The following is a 14134-nucleotide window of genomic DNA, read 5'->3' as shown; positions in this document are numbered from 1 at the left end:
GACCTTCTGAACTCCGAATAGGCACTTAGACCCCTTCACAAATAAAGCAATATCACGAAGGATCTGGAATACCTGTTGTGAATTCTGTTGTCAAGCTCCCTCCTGTGGTCATCAATGGTACTTCGGCTGGTTCTGTCCATGGGCTTCCTCTGGTGGTTGTGAGTGGGGCTGTGGCTTCTGAGTTTCCTTCCACAGGTGACGATGTTAATTCGTTAGCTGGCTGCTCTATTTAACTCCACTTAGATCATTGCTCCATGCCACCTGTCAATGTTCCAGTATTGGTCTAGTTCTCTCCTGGATCGTTCTTGTGACCTGTCTTCCCAGCAGAAGCTAAGTTCCTGCTTGTTTTTCTCTTGTTTGCTATTTTTCTGTCCAGCTTGCTATTTTGATTTTTGTCTTGCTTGCTGGAAGCTGTGGGACGCAGAGGGAGCGTATCCGCACCGTGAGTCGGTGCGGAGGGTCTTTTTGCGCCCTCTGCGTGGTCTTTTTGTAGTTTTTGTGCTGACCGCAAAGTTACCTTTCCTATCCTCTGTCTGATCAGTAAGTCGGGTCTCACTTTGCTAAATCTATTTCATCTCTGTGTTTGTAATTTCATCTTAACTCACAGTCATTATGTGTGGGGGGCTGCCTTTTCCTTTGGGGAATTTCTCTGAGGCAAGGTAGGCTTTATTTTTCTATCTTTAGGGCTAGCTAGTTCCTTAGGCCGTGACGAGTTGCATAGGGAGCGTTAGGAGCAATCCACGGCTATTTATAGTGTGTGTGATAGGATTAGGGATTGCGGTCAGCAGAGTTCCCACGTCTCAGAGCTTGTTCTGTATTATTTGTAACTATCAGGTCATTCCGTGTGCTCTTAACCACCAGGTCCATTATTGTCCTAACCACCAGGTCATAACAAATACCATCCTGACCTGCTAAACATGAGACTCCCAATCATCGGAAAAAATCAAAATATCATCCAAATATACAATCATGAATTTATCAAGATAATTGCGGAAAATATCATGCATGAAGGATTGGAACACAGATGGAGCATTAGAGAGCCCGAATGGCATCACAAGGTATTCAAAATGGCCTTCGGTCGTATTAAATGCAGTTTTCGTCACCCTGTTTAATACGAACAAGATTATATGCCCCTCGAAGGTCAATCTTAGTAAACCAACTAGCCCCCTTAATCCGAGCAAACAAATCAGAAAGCAAAGGCAAGGGGTATTGGAATTTGACCGGGATCTTATTAAGAAGACGATAATCTATACAGGGTCTCAAGGAGCCATATGTTATGATTAAGTAATTCAGTACCACAATGGACATAGAAGTCAGAGCACATACAGTGACCTGACAATAACCCAAAAACATAGAACGAGCTCTGAGACGTGGGAACTCTGCTAACCGCAATCCCTAATCCTCTCCAACCACACTAGAGGCAGCCGTCGATTGCGCCTAACGCTCCCCATGCATCTCGGCACAGCCTGAGAAACTAGCTAGCCTGAAGATAGAAAATAAGCCTACCTTGCCTCAGAGAAATACCCCAAAGGAAAAGGCAGCCCCCACATATAATGACTGTGAGTTAAGATGAAAAGACAAACGTAGAGATGAAATAGATTTAGCAAAGTGAGGCCCGACTTTCTGAACAGAGCGAGGATAGGAAAGGTAACTTTGCAGTCAACACAAAACCCTACAAACAACCACGCAAAGGGGGCAAAAAGACCCTCCGTACCGACTAACGGCACGGAGGTACACCCTCTGCGTCCCAGAGCTTCCAGCAAGCAAGAAAAACCAAATAAGCAAGCTGGACAGAAAAAAACAGCAAACAAAATAACAAAAGCGGAACTTAGCTATGCAGAGCAGCAGGCCACAGGAACGATCCAGGAGGAAGCAAGTCCAATACTAGAACATTGACTGGAGGCCAGGATCAAAGCACTAGGTGGAGTTAAATAGAGCAGCACCTAGCGACTTCACCACATCACCTGAGGAAGGAAACTCAGAAGCCGCAGTACCACTCTTCTCCACCAACGGAAGCTCATAGAGAGAATCAGCCGAAGTACAACTTGTGACCACAGGAGGGAGCTCTGCCACAGAATTCACCGAACCCTCACCAGAGCCCCCAGGACGACCAGGATGAGCCATATGAAAGGCACGAACAAGATCGGGAGCATGGACATCAGAGGCAAAGACACAGGAATTATCTTCCTGAGCATAACCCTTCCACTTAACCAGATACTGGAGTTTCCGTCTTGAAACACGAGAATCCAAAATCTTCTCCACAATATACTCCAACTCCCCCTCCACCAAAACCGGGGCAGGAGGATCAACAGATGGAACCATAGGTGCCACGTATCTCCGCAAAAATGACCTATGGAATGTGTTATGGATGGAAAAAGAATCTGGAAGGGTCAAACGAAAAGACACAGGATTAAGAACCTCAAAAATCCTATACGGACCAATGAAACGAGGTTTAAACTTAGGAGAGGAAACCTTCATAGGAATATGACGAGAAGACAACCAAACCAAATCCCCAACACGAAGTCGGGGACCCACACAGCGTCTGCGATTAGCGAAACGTTGAGCCTTCTCCTGGGACAAGGTCAAATTGTCCACTACATGAGTCCAAATCTGCTGCAACCTGTCCACCACAGTATCCACACCAGGACAGTCCGAAGACTCAACCTGCCCTGAAGAGAAACGAGGATGGAACCCAGAGTTGCAGAAAAACGGCGAAACCAAGGTAGCCGAGCTGGCCCGATTATTAAGGGCGAACTCAGCCAAAGGCAAAAAGGACACCCAGTCATCCTGATCAGCAGAAACAAAGCATCTCAGATATGTTTCCAAGGTCTGATTGGTTCGTTCGGTCTGGCCATTAGTCTGAGGATGGAAAGCCGAGGAAAAAGACAAGTCAATGCCCATCCTAGCACAAAAAGCTCGCCAAAACCTCGAAACAAACTGGGAACCTCTGTCAGAAACGATATTCTCTGGAATGCCATGTAAACGAACCACATGCTGGAAGAACAATGGCACCAAATCAGAGGAGGAAGGCAATTTAGACAAAGGTACCAAATGGACCATCTTAGAGAAGCGATCACAAACCACCCAAATGACTGACATTTTTTGAGAGACGGGAAGATCTGAAATAAAATCCATAGAGATATGTGTCCAAGGCCTCTTCGGGAGGGTAAAAGCAACCCACTGGCACGAGAACAGCAGGGCTTAGCCCGAACACAAATCCCACAGGACTGCACAAAAGAATGCACATCCCGCCACAGAGATGGCCACCAAAAGGATCTAGCCACTAACTCTCTGGTACCAAAGATTCCAGGATGACCAGCCAACACCGAACAATGAACCTCAGAGATAACTTTATTCGTCCACCTATCAGGGACAAACAGTTTCTCCGCTGGGCAACGATCAGGTTTATTAGCCTGAAATTTTTGCAGCACCCGCCGCAAATCAGGGGAGATGGCAGACAAAATTACCCCCTCTTTGAGAATACCCGCCGGCTCAGATAAACCTGGAGAGTCGGGCACAAAACTCCTAGACAGGGCATCCGCCTTCACATTTTTAGAGCCCGGAAGGTACGAAACCACAAATTCAAAACGGGCAAAAAACAGCGACCAACGAGCCTGTCTAGGATTCAACCGCTTGGCAGACTCGAGATAAGTCAAGTTCTTATGATCAGTCAAAACCACCACGCGATGCTTAGCTCCTTCAAGCCAATGACGCCACTCCTCGAATGCCCACTTCATGGCCAGCAATTCTCGATTGCCAACATCATAATTTCGCTCAGCAGGCGAAAACTTCCTGGAAAAGAAGGCGCATGGTTTCATCACCGAGCAATCAGAACTTCTCTGCGACAAAACAGCCCCCGCTCCAATCTCAGAAGCATCAACCTCGACCTGGAACGGAAGCGAAACATCTGGTTGACACAACACAGGGGCAGAAGAAAAACGACGCTTCAACTCTTGAAAAGCTTCCACAGCAGCAGAAGACCAATTGACCACATCAGCACCCTTCTTGGTCAAATCGGTCAATGGATTAGCAATACTAGAAAAATTGTAGATGAAGCGACGATAAAAATTAGCAAAGCCCAGGAACTTTTGCAGACTTTTCAGAGATGTCGGCTGAGTCCAATCATGGATGGCCTGGACCTTAATAGGGTCCATCTCGATAGTAGAAGGGGAAAAAATGAACCCCAAAAATGAAACCTTCTGAACACCAAAGAGACACTTTGATCCCTTTACAAACAAAGAATTAGCACGCAGGACCTGAAACACCGTTCTGACCTGCTTCACATGAGACTCCCAATCATCCGAGAAGACCAAAATATCATCCAAGTATACAATCAGGAATTTATCCAGGTACTCTCGGAAGATGTCATGCATAAAGGACTGAAACACTGATGGAGCTTTGGCAAGCCCGAATGGCATAACTAGGTACTCAAAATGGCCCTCGGGCGTATTAAATGCAGTTTTCCATTCATCGCCTCGCTTAATACGCACAAGATTATACGCACCACGAAGATCTATCTTGGTGAACCAACTAGCCCCCTTAATCCGAGCAAACAAATCAGATAACAACGGCAAGGGGTACTGAAATTTAGCCGTGATCTTATTTAGAAGGCGGTAATCTATACAAGGTCTCAGCGAACCATCCTTCTTGGCCACAAAAAAGAACCCCGCTCCCAATGGCGACGATGACGGGCGAATATGCCCCTTTTCCAAGGACTCCTTCACGTAACTCCGCATAGCGGCATGCTCAGGCACAGATAAATTAAACAGTCGACCTTTTGGGAATTTACTACCAGGAATCAAATCGATAGCACAATCACAATCCCTATGCGGAGGTAGGGTATCGGACTTGGGCTCATCAAATACATCCCGGTAATCAGACAAGAACTCTGGGACCTCAGAAGGGGTGGATGACGAAATAGACAGAAATGGGACATCACCATGTACCCCCTGACAACCCCAGCTGGACACAGACATGGATTTCCAATCTAATACTGGATTATGGACTTGTAGCCATGGCAACCCCAACACGACCACATCATGCAGATTATGCAACACCAGAAAGCGAATAACCTCCTGATGTGCAGGAGCCATGCACATGGTCAGCTGGGTCCAGTACTGAGGCTTATTCTTGGCCAAAGGCGTAGCATCAATTCCTCTCAATGGAATAGGACACTGCAAGGGCGCCAAGAAAAACCCACAACGCCTAGCATACTCCAAGTCCATCAAATTCAGGGCAGCGCCTGAATCCACAAATGCCATGACAGAATATGATGACAAAGAGCAAATCAAGGTAACGGACAAAAGAAATTTTGACTGTACCGTACCAATGGTGGCAGACCTAGCGAACCGCTTAGTGCGCTTAGGACAATCAGAGATAGCATGAGTGGAATCACCACAGTAGAAACACAGCCCATTCTGACGTCTGTGTTCTTGCCGTTCAGCTCTGGTCAAAGTCCTATCGCACTGCATAGGCTCAGGTTTATGCTCAGATAATACCGCCAAATGGTGCACAGATTTACGCTCACGCAAGCGTCGACCGATCTGAATGGCCAAAGACATAGACTCATTCAGACCAGCAGGCATGGGAAATCCCACCATGACATCCTTAAGGGCTTCAGAGAGACCCTTTCTGAAAATAGCTGCGAGCGCACCTTCATTCCATTGAGTGAGTACGGACCACTTTCTAAATTTCTGACAATATACTTCTATCTCATCCTGACCCTGACACAGAGCCAGCAAATTTTTCTCTGCCTGATCCACCGAATTAGGTTCATCGTACAGCAATCCGAGCGCCAGGAAAAACGCATCAATATTACATAATGCAGGATCTCCTGGCGCAAGAGAAAATGCCCAGTCCTGAGGGTCGCCACGTAAAAAAGAAATAATGATCCTAACTTGTTGAACTGGGTCACCAGAGGAGCGAGGTTTCAAAGCCAGAAATAGTTTACAATTATTTTTGAAACTCAGAAATTTAGTTCTATCTCCAAAAAACAAATCAGGAATAGGAATTCTTGGTTCTAACATAGAATTCTGAACCACAAAGTCTTGAATATTTTGTACTCTTGCTGTGAGCTGATCCACACATGAAGACAGACCTTTAATGTCCATCGCTACACCTGTGTCCTGAACCACCCAAATTTCTAGGGGAAAAAAAAGGCAAAACACAGTGCAGAGAAAAAAAATGGTCTCAGAACTTCTTTTTTCCCTCTATTGAGAATCATTAGTACTTTTGGCCTCCAGTACTGTTATGATTAAGTAATTCAGTACCACAATGGACATAGAAGTCAGAGCACATACAGTGACCTGACAATAACCCAAAAACATAGAACGAGCTCTGAGACGTGGGAACTCTGCTGACCACAATCCCTAATCCTCTCCAACCACACTAGAGGCAGCCGTGGATTGCGCCTAACGCTCCCTATGCAACTCGGCACAGCCTGAGAAACTAGCTAGCCTGAAGATAGAAAATAAGCCTACCTTGCCTCAGAGAAATACCCCAAAGGAAAAGGCAGCCCCCACATATAATGACTGTGAGTTAAGATGAAAAGACAAACGTAGAGATGAAATAGATTTAGCAAAGTGAGGCCCGACTTTCTGAACAGAGCGAGGATAGGAAAGGTAACTTTGCGGTCAACACAAAACCCTACAAACAACCACGCAAAGGGGGCAAAAAGACCCTCCGTACCGACTAACGGCACGGAGGTACACCCTCTGCGTCCCAGAGCTTCCAGCAAGCAAGAAAAACCAAATAAGCAAGCTGGACAGAAAAAAACAGCAAACAAAATAACAAAAGCGGAACTTAGCTATGCAGAGCAGCAGGCCACAGGAACGATCCAGGAGGAAGCAAGTCCAATACTAGAACATTGACTGGAGGCCAGGATCAAAGCACTAGGTGGAGTTAAATAGAGCAGCACCTAGCGACTTCACCACATCACCTGAGGAAGGAAACTCAGAAGCCGCAGTACCACTCTCCTCCACCAACGGAAGCTCATAGAGAGAATCAGCCGAAGTACCACTTGTGACCACAGGAGGGAGCTCTGCCACAGAATTCACAACAGCCATCCTTCTTAGCAACAAAAAAGAAACCCGCTCCCAATGGTGACGAAGACTGCCGAATATGCCCCTTTTCCAAAGACTCCTTAACATAACTCCGCATGGCGGCCTGCTCTGGCACAGACAGATTGAAAAGTCGGCCCTTAGGGAACTTGCAGCCAGGAATCAAGTCAATAGCACAATCACAGTCCCTGTGCGGTGGAAGGGAACTGGTCTTGGATTCATCAAATACATCCTGGAAATCCGACAAAAACTCAGGGACCTCAGAAGAGGGGAAAGAGGAAATTGACATCAAAGGAACGCCACTATGCACCCCTTGACAACCCCAACTAGTCACAGACATGGTTTTCCAATCCAGCACCGGATTAGGTTCCTGTAACCACGGAAAACCCAGTGCAACAACATCATGCAAGTTATGCAACACCAGAAAACGGCAATCTTCCTGATGTGCTGGAGCCATGTACATGGTCATTTGCATCCAGTACTGAGGTTTATCCTTGGCCAATGGTGTAGCATCAATGCCCCTCAAAGGAATAGGGCTCTGCAAAGGCTGCAAGGAAAAGCCACAGCGCCTAGCGAATTCTAAGTCCATTAAGTTCAGGGCAGTGCCTGAATCCACAAATGCCATGACAGAAAAGGACGATAATGAGCAAATCAGGGTCACAGATAAGAGAAATTTAGGCTGTACAGTACTGATGGTAACAGACCTAGCGACCCTCTTAGTACTCTTAGGGCAATCAGAAATAACATGAGCAGAATCACCACAGTAAAAACACAGCCTATTCTGACGTCTGAATTCCTGCCATTCTGTTATAGTCAAAATCCTATCACATTGCATAGGCTCAGGACTCTGCTCAGAGGACACTGCCATATGGTGCACAGCTTTGCGCTCGTGCAGACGCCGATCAATCTGAATGGCTAGAAACATAGATTCGCTCAAACCAGCGGGCGTAGGGAAGCCCACCATAACATCTTTAAGGGCTTCAGAAAGACCTTTTCTGAAAATTGCAGCCAGAGCATCCTCATTCCATTTAGTGAGCACAGACCATTTTCTAAATTTCTGGCAGTATAATTCTGCCGCTTCCTGACCTTGACACAGGACCAACAGGGTTTTTTTCTGCATGATCCACAGAATTAGGTTCATCATACAATAATCCGAGCGCTTGAAAAAATGCATCTACATTCAGCAATGCCGGATCCCCTGATTCAAGGGAAAATGCCCAGTCCTCAGGGTCACCACGCAGAAAGGATATGATGATTTTAACTTGCTGAATGGGATCACCAGAAGAACGGGGTTTCAAAGCAAAAAACAATTTGCAGTTATTTTTAAAGTTCAAAAACTTGGATTTGTCCCCAAAAAACAAATCAGGAGTAGGAAGTCTAGGCTCCAAAGCCGGAGTCTGGACAACATAATCTTGGATACTCTGTACTCTTGCAGCAAGTTGATCCACACGAGAAAACACACCCTGAACATCCATGCCAGCGCCAAAATCCTGAACCACCCAGAAGTCAAGAGGAAAAAAAAAGACAAAACAGAGGGCAAAAAAAAAAAATGGCTCAGAATTTCTTTTTTCTTCTTTTGAGATGCATTTAATTCATTTTTGGCCACTTGTACTGTTATGATCTGGTGGTTTAGGAGCAACATGGGACGAGCTCTGAAGGAGGTGGTATCTGTACTGACCGCAAACCCTGAACCTAGCAGCGCAACTACAAATAGCTGTGGGGGGTACCTGACACTCCCTAGACCCCTCGGCACAGCCTAAGATCTAACTTCCCCTAAAGACAGAAACAGGAAACCTATCTTGCCGCAGAGAAATTTCCCAAAGGAAAGATAGCCCCCCACAAAAATTGACGGTGAGAGGAGAGGGAAATAACATACGCAGAAATGAAATCAGACTTTAGCATAGGAGGCCATACTAGCTAGATAGATAGGACAGGACAGGATACTGTGCGGTCAGTATAAAAACTACAAAAAATCCACACAGAGTTTACAAAAATCTCCACACCTGACTAAAGGTGTGGAGGGTAAATATGCCTCCCAGAGCTTCCAGCTTAACTGAATTAATCCATACTGACAAGCTGGACAAAAACATAGAATGTACCGAACAATGAAGTCCACAACATGTGGACAGAAAAAAGCAAGCAAGAACTTATCTTTGCTGAACTGGTCAGGATATCAGGGAAAACCAAGAGAGATGTGAATCCAACCAGGAACCATTGACAAGTGGCACAAGCTGAAGGGGAGAGCCAGGCTAAATAGCCGAGCAGAATAGACAATTAGTGGAAGCAGCTGCTGACTGCTAAATCCAAGGAGCAGCCATTCCACTTAAAACCACCGGAGGGAGCCCAAGAGCAGAACTCACAAAAGTGCCACTTACAACCACCGGAGGGAGCCCAAGAGAGGAATTCACAACAGTCTCTTTCTTATGGAGGAGGCATGAACATTGACCTTAACTGAGGCAATTGAGGCCTGCAGCTCTTTGAATGTTGTTGTGGGGTCTTTTGTGCCACTTGTATGAGTAGTCGCTGTGCTCTTGGGGATAGTTTGGTCAGCCGGCCACTCCAGGGAAGGTTCACTACTGTTCCATGTTTTTGCCATTTGTGGATAATGGCTCTCGCTATGGTTTGCTGGAGTCCCAAATCTATTTCCCTTCAGTGAGGCAATGGAATACAGGAGGGAAACTTATGCCTGGTTGGATCCTACAGATTATGTTTTTCTATTGGATCATTCACATTCATCTAATACATTAGCTATTGCATGGGACCCTTTATGAGATGGATGAGAAAATGCTAGCTGTTGACTTTTAAAAAAAAAAAGAAGCAAAAGCAAAAAACTGATCTGGATCGCAAGGATAGATAGAAACTCTACACTGACCAACGTGTATCACTAAACGACCACTGATTGGCCAAGATTTGCCTATCGGTAGTCGTTTAATAGCCTGTCTACACAGACAGCCGACAGTAAATGATGCACACTGAGCAATTTGTAGTAGATTGTTCAGTACACATAGGCTTCCATAGTTCTCTGCAGTGCGAGTCCTATTTACACATGTCTATGCACCACCGAGAAAGATAACATTTTGGTCTTTGCTATTTGCAACCCGTCTACACTGAAAGATCTTTAGAATGCTCATTTTTTATTATCTTTGAGAATAAATGCAACTTAAGTCAGTTTGTTCCAGATGTTTAATTATGTCAAAAGGTAAACTTATTCTTCACAACCTCAACAATTGTCTTCCAGCTGACTCATGTTTGGCTAAAATGTATACTATATGTACCTTTTGTTTTTGTGTGAAGTGTTTGTTATATATTTTGCAATTTTCAATCAAAATGTAAATTAAAAATTTATTGTTAAATATAATAGGTAAGGCAGCCCAGCCATATACTGTACTTATGATTCCCCATCAATGATGCTTTCTAATGATTTCATATACCTCGCTTATTAAATTCAATTAGAAGCACATAATATAAATGAAAGATACAAACCAGAGATCTATGCTAAGAAAAATGTAAAATTTACTGCAAACATGCAATACCAAATTCATCAAAGCAACTACAGTCTAATTTAAAATCTTTGTGCACAACTGTCTATTTTTCATTCATTAACTGAGACTCCTAACATTTCAATAATCGAATCCCTGAGTGGTTAATGACACGATAATTGTGTATGGAGAGCATATATAACTTTATCGCAGGCCATATACATTCACTACCCTTCTTGATTGGCAATGTTGAGTGATTTTGCTGATTAAAAAGAATGATTCTAAAATGAGGCATTTAAATAAAAGAAACTGTTAATTTGAAGCATTTTGTTTTTATGTTTACTGATAGCTCACACAAATGACATAAAGTGCACTTAACATTTTAATGCGTATATGGGCATTCGACTTGGGCAGCCACTTGCAGAAGATTGATGCACATGGTAAAGATATACAAATTATGTGAAATTATTTAATCTGTTTTTCCTTGCTTCCCTCCAGCTCCTTAATTGACACATTAACATAACCAACTGCTGGGTCAGTGCTCCTGCCTTCGATCGTGCCACATCACAGATAGAACTAATATTGCTGCAGCCGGGAACAGACAGCTTTTATATACCAGTTGAATTTTTTAAAAGATTATTACATGCTTTTTAATATGACCTGTATCACTCATATGACTATTCATTTATTCAGGACAGGTAGCAGCAATTAGAAAAGAAGTAGGAAGATCATTATGTACAAAGTCAAGTCGGTCATACTGGAAGTTATAATGCTAGTGCAGTTTTTATTGTACTAAGTGTTTACAAATATTGCACTAAATTTCTACAGCAACTAATATTTCGGCTTCATTCAGACATCAGTGATTTTTAATGAATGCAAAAAAAAACAGTCTGATTGCCATGAATGCTTTGGATCCGAGTTTCATCGGTGTTTCGAGCAGTGTGTCAGTTTTGAGATCAGTGATTTTGACATATGAAAAAAAAAGAAGAAATACATATCAAAGCTTCTCCTATTCATTGCAATGTACATTGATGCCATCTTTGTGCTGTTACTGATTTTCATAGACCCATTTACTTGTATGGATAATTTTGACCTGTGACGCAGATCAAAAACAGCCAAGTCTTTGTGATATTTTTTGTGAATCATGGTCCACAAAAAACACGGAATGGTGAACAGCTCTACAGGTTATAGTGGACACGTGTCTGAATAATACAAAAAATGGGTTACTGCCAGGAATGCCTTTATAGACAAAGAAAAGATATCTTTGCACCGCGTTAGCCAGTAGATAGAGAAATATTAAGAATTGAGAGTCCTCAGTGGTTGATACCTTTTAATGGCTAACTGAGAAGATGGTAACAAATTGCAAGCTTTCAAGACTAGACAAAAGCATCAAAAAACTGACTGGCACTTCCAAACGGAAAAAGACAAGTGTGAACAGGTGCAAGCTAAGCAAAACGCTCTATAAAACTAACAAATTAAAACTGCACTTTAAATGCTTTAATACCTAAACATTTAATATATGAAATTGGAACTGCATTACTGCTATGGAAAACATGTTAAAAAGTGAAGGTACTTGTTACACAAATTAGACAATGTGTCTGTTAGGGGTCGAGTTCCTGCCTCTGCACAGGGGGAATCTCGAGCCATCTCCTCTGCGGTCTCCCATTCCTTTCCAGCCGCAGTGTAGCCTGCTCAGTGGACATGTCGGTCCCAGCACCTGGCACCCAGCACCTGGCTCAGCCTGATACTGTGCAGATGGTTTCTGCTGCTTTCCCAGGCTCAGCCATTGTAGCTAGTACTGGAGTACTGGTCAGCGGTGAGCAGACGTCTCTGGGACTAAGTCCTGCTTTTTCCCTTCTGAGCATGCCCAAGGTAAGACCTCTCATTGTAGGTAAGGGGTCACATGCTCAGGTACTGCTGCACCTCCCATTGGTCCTCTAGAAAGGTCCTGAAGTTGCTCTGGTATTGTAGCAGCTTCCATTGGTCCTCTAGAAAGGTCCTGAAGCTGCTGCAGCTATAAAAGGTTTGAATGGCCGCACGGCCATGCACTAGTATCACTTGTTATGAGCTTGCTAATTGTGGTCGCGCCTGTATGATTGTATTCAGGGACCCGGCTGAAATAAGCCCCTAGAATTTCGGGACCTCCGGTGAGGAGTTTGTATGATTGTATTCAGGGACCCGGCTGAAATAAGCCCCTAGAATACCGGCACGTATGGAGAGGAGTTTTGTGTGCTTCTCTGTGTGCGTGACCACTGACTGCCATCAGCTCAGCAGTTAGCTGTGTTCCCCTGTAACGCTAACAGGACACAGCGTGTTTTTTTCTTTGTACTCGGTGAAGTAACTGAGTTCACTTATACAGCCATATAGTGCAGTCATTTTCTAGCAGCAGGTTATCTCCTTCACGGTGGACCCCAGACTGTGAATGCACCAATTATAACATCAATATTAACTCGGTGCGTTCCGCCAGTCCTCACAGTGTCTTAACCAAACACCCAGTAACTAAGCGTACCCTTTTGTTGGGACCCTAAACCTAACATGATGCCTCTTGGGCTAAAAGCCTTCAATTAGGCAGTGTGCATACATTGAGTACTTGCTTGTGAAGCTAGACACTTCTCACTGTCAAGCCGTGAGTCAGAGTGGTCAAGATCAGAAGCCAGGAGGGTAAGTCATAAACAGAAGGAAAAGACAAAAGCGTAGTCAGGCAACGTTCTGAGGTCAGAGTACAGGGAGGATAACGGATCGAAGCAGAAGGGGTTAAACAGGAGGATGGACAGAACGAAGTCCAAGGTCAGGCAACTGATAAAACATAAAGAACTCAAAGCACAGGGAAGCACAAACGTCACTTGTTCAATGTACATCTGGCAGTTGTCTGGAAGAAGTTGCTCAGTTAAGTAGGCATGACAATTACCCAGGATAGTGAACACTTGGAGACAGCTGATGCCTCCCAGTTACAGATTGGCCAGTTGAGCTGTCAATCAACACACTTGCAGCTCAGCATGCCCCTGAACCAGATTGGATGGCCATGCTCTCAATCAAAATACTGACCGCTTCAGCACGCCCCTGTACCGGATTCGACGGCCGAGCTGTCAGTAACTGCATGCGAGACACCTGAGGTTTGGAACCGTGACATTGCTTGCAAAAATTTCTACAAGGCTTCTGCATCTCTAGTAATTTGTTACCAGCTAAAAATGCAACGGATAAAATGCGCGCTTTGCATGCATTTTTTGCATGTGCTTTTTGTGCATTTTTTGTACAACAATGAATATTTTTTTGAGCCAAATAAGAAAATATTGGAAAAAAGGAAAACAAAATATTGTGATGTGATTTACTTTCACCATCTTCTTTTTCATGCTTATTTGCCTCATCCCAGACTAAAAGTACTAGCCTCCAGCTGCCCCAGAAATGGCACTTCATATTTGAAGCGCCAATTCTGAAACTTAGCCCAAGCTCTTCCTGATGCCCTGGTGCAGTCCAATCAGGGTAATGGGATTAGTTGTTGGTGCCATCAGCTGTCCCTGACACCAAGCCCTAGGTATAGTAATGAAGAGGTGTCAGCGAGACACCCTCATTACTAAACCTCTAAGTAAAGAGTTAAAT

This window comes from Ranitomeya imitator, chromosome 7 (genome assembly GCF_032444005.1).
Source record: "Ranitomeya imitator isolate aRanImi1 chromosome 7, aRanImi1.pri, whole genome shotgun sequence".
NCBI classification, from domain to species: Eukaryota; Metazoa; Chordata; class Amphibia; order Anura; family Dendrobatidae; genus Ranitomeya; species Ranitomeya imitator.
This window is presented reverse-complemented; position numbering follows the sequence as displayed.